The sequence below is a fragment of the Gekko japonicus genome, unplaced genomic scaffold (genome assembly GCF_001447785.1).
Source record: "Gekko japonicus isolate JY-2015 unplaced genomic scaffold, Gekko_japonicus_V1.1 scaffold6629, whole genome shotgun sequence".
Taxonomy (NCBI): Eukaryota; Metazoa; Chordata; class Lepidosauria; order Squamata; family Gekkonidae; genus Gekko; species Gekko japonicus.
The window spans coordinates 20401-24344 of record NW_015163829.1 but is presented as its reverse complement, the minus strand read 5'-3'; the positions used below and the strand labels follow the sequence as shown (position 1 = coordinate 24344).

At 40.5% G+C, this 3944-nt stretch overlaps 1 pseudogene; it reads left to right on the top strand.

The window, feature by feature from the left end:
- Window positions 1-2707: 2707 nt before the first annotated feature.
- Window positions 2708-3944, top strand: part of LOC107107650 — a 4724-nt pseudogene continuing 3487 nt past the window's right edge.

Genomic DNA, 3944 nt, shown 5'->3' with positions numbered 1-3944 from the left:
ACCCCCTGCCCAATGCAGGACAATCCATATCACATTAGATCTAACATGACTCAGCATGTTTCAAGGAGGCCTTACCAGTCATATTTTTTCTTGTGTCATTTGATTCCACATTGGAAAATTCCTTTTTTGGTCCTATATACTGCGTTTTGATTGTAACAGGAGTTTATACGTAGCATTTAGTGTTTGACCTCTGAGAAAGGCCCTATTGGGCCAAAATATATTAGGTCATAAGTGTTTCCTCTTGTGCATATGTCACTTTAAGTATGTTATGAGGCTTGATATGGGCCCTTGTATGTTTTTAATTATCTTTGCAATAAATATATGTATTTTTACTTATAATTATTTTAGTTTTAAGTATTGCCCCTTATTTGTTTTCTCACTTACATTTGCGGTTCTTGATTCCATTTTGTTGGGTTGGTCCCCCCCCCCCTTTTCCTTCACAACCTAATCGAGTACCTAGGACATCAGAGCTGGAGGGGTCACCAAAGAGGGCCACAGTCAACTCCAGAGGTCTAGGTTGCAGGAAAGATAAACAGTTTTTCTCTGAGGCATGTCTACCACTGCTGCTTCGGAGTGAGTCCCAGCATAGTCGATTGGATTTACTCCCAGGTAAGCATGGTTAAGGTTGCAGCCCTAGGCATGAGCTGGTTGATATTATGGTTAATATTAGCATTATGTTTGTATGTGAAGGTTGAATGGGGATAGTAATAGTTTGCTAGGGTGCCACAAACAATGTTTTAATGTTGATATCATGTTTTAGGTTAGCTATATACAGAGGAGCGACCACTGCAATGGTGTAGGAAATCTATTGGTGCTTCAATTTACACATTTGCCTGTTGAAATATAATGAACTATCTAAGAAGAGGCTTTTAATCAGCAAGTAGGGTTGGGTGTTCCACAATGTTAAGAGTTTGCCTAGGGTGCCAAAAAAAACCAGGTCATAATATTTATACCATATTTCAGGTTAGATGTTATACCATATTTCAGGTTAGATGTATGCAGAAGAGAAAACATTAAAATCTAGGAAATCTGTTGATGCATTAATATACACATTTGGCTGTTCAAACTTAATGAGCTATCTGTCAACAGGGTTTTAAGTGGGGTTACAGAGTGCACCCCATTGCCACCATGTGATACAGAGAAGCCCGAGGGAGTGGGTGGGCGGAAGCAACATTGTCTGTGGCAGCAGTGTTGCATGGGCACCTCAAGACCATCCATTAAAAATGACTTGGATAAGTGGTCTAGCTTACAACTCTCTCTAATGGGCAGGGCCACCACGGTCAAAATGAATCTTCTTCCCAAGGTTTTATTCCTTTTTCAAACCATTCCAATACTTAAAAACTATAATTTTATTCAAAAATTGGATAAATTAGTTCAAGATTTCATCTGGCAAAAGATAAACCCGAGAATAAAACTTAAATTTTTACAAGAAAAAACACAAAAAGGAGGTTTGGCACTACCAGACTGGTGGCTCTAATATCAAGCGGCATGTTACGAGAGTGGGTATTACTTAGTAACCCTAGGATTTTAAATATTGAGGGTTACAATTTAATGGCAGGATGGCATTCTTTTCTATGGCAAAAGAAACTTGAAAGCATTCGTATTTTAAACAACACCAGATAAGGGCAAGTTTAATAAAAGTCTGGAATGAAATCAAAACTTCATTCTATATTATAATCCCAAAGTGGGTTGCTCCGCTTGAAGCTATTACTTTGCCTAACGTAATGACTGATACCCATGCTCTGAGTTATGACGTTCTGTTACATAAAAATAATGTGCTCAAATCGCAAGAAACTCTACAATCCCAACATATTCAGCTATCTTGGTGGGAAAGAAATCAACTAATTTTTAGATATATGGAAGATAAACAATTAGACAGAACTTGATAAAATAAAATGCAATCTCAATTTTGGGAAAGAGCCAAACCACCCAGGGAGGAGGGGGAATGTACATTCAGAATATTCAGAATGAGATTGTCAAAATCAAGCCTAACTGCTTGCTTCATAGGGCTGTGTGATCGTAGGGTGATTTCAGATTTTAAATGCAAGGAAACAGAAAACCTCAGCCCTGATTGCAAACATCCTTTGGGATTAATCGTAAAGACTTGGAGAGAATAGGATTTGAATCCTTCAAGATAAATTAGGGTTTGGGACCAAGTTTCCAGGAAAAGCACAACATCAAAACCCTTAAGCTAATTTTTTTTTAATCGTCATTAGTTTTGTTCCTCCATGGTGCAATATTCCAAGAAACAATTTTAGCATCCACAGGTGGAGGGCAATTTAAACGTCAATCAGCCACAGTTAATGGGTCCAAATAATTGTTCACATCATGATATACACAGCCATTTCCTGCGCCGTCTTTGGTGTGTTTTACTATTTGGAAAGAATACTGTACTTTTAGACTGAAGCTGGCATTGAACTCAAGGATTTCTCCCCCCCCCCCTTTGTAATGACTGTTCTGAGAAGTTACCCTTTCCATGTTGGCAGAATGGTCTGTCTTCTTGACAATGCAGGTATTACATATGGGTCATATGGATTTATGACTGTTCTGAGAAGTTACCCTTTCCATGTTGGCAGAATGGTCTGTCTTCTTGACAATGCAGGTATTACATATGGGTCCTATGGATTTTGGGGCAGAGTCATGATATAAATACAGCAGCTGATACAGTGTTCACATCAGTGACTTCACACTTGAAAGGTAGCCAAGATGAAACTTCAGGTTCTTGCTACCATTCTTCATGTCTTTCTCCTTTGCCCAAATGCCAAGGGGCAACAGGTAAGGCGACCTTTTCATTAATATTTCTAGGCTGTTCAGTGAGCTTTGTAGACAAGAATGAGACTTTTCTAGGAATCCAAAATTCTTCTTCAAATACGATAGAATCTGACAAGTGGGCTCCTGCAAGAAACTTATGAGGAGGGTGAATCCCACCCACCCCTTTCTTCCTTTCCTCTCTCCCTTCTCTAACAATTTTCCCTCTCATTCTTACTCCTCCCCTTCTGTCAATCTTCCACACCTCTCTTTCTTCCTCTATCCATCTCCCTCCTATTTTACCCCACTCTTCTCTGACAATCTCCTGACGCTTTGTCATCCTCTCCTTGTCTGTCAGTCTACCCTCTCTCTTTTGCCTCCACCCTTCTCCATCAATCTCCCTCTCACCTTCTCTGACAATCTCCCTTATTCTTCCCCAGTCAAGGCTATCTCGTCCCCCCCCCCTTTGCTTCCTCCCATCTCCCCTACTTCACTCAGTCTATCACTTCCTCCCTTACACCAGCCCGTTTCTTGCTCTCTCCCTCTCCCCATGCTTGTCACTTCTCTTTTCCTGCCCCCCATCACTCTTTCTTTGTTTCTCCCATACTCTCCCAGCCACCCTTTTGCTCCTCCCCACAGCAAGGACAAGAGTTCTCCTGTACACCTCCCCACTTCCCCCGACAGTGATAATTGTGGCCCTCCCAGCCATTCACTTGCTTTCCACAGCTTCAATGGCAGCTCTTTTGGCCATCCGCCACTCCCCCCACACACACACACGCAATGGCAGCAACAGTATAGTTCCATACAGAGTTTTCCCGTTTAAGTCCATTTGTACGTTACGAGTAGCATAGAATGGCAGTCCAACCATGAAGAATAAAAACTTTTCAGCATATAATATATAAATGAATGTATACAAAAGGCTGAAGTAAAAAGTAAAAGAAAATATTTGCTTTTGATTTTTTTCTACAGATTTACCAAACGGTCACTATGAGCAGCATGACAATATTATCTTAAATTGATTTATGCCTGGAATTATTGAAATCAATGTGCTTAGTGGTCTAAGTCTGTTTAGGACTGCAATATAAATGTGCGGTCTGAAGTTCTTTTGGAATTACAACTGATCTGCAGAATGCAGAGATCAGTTCCGCTGGAAGAAATGGCAAGTGGGGTGGAGGACTCTTTAGCATTACACTCCT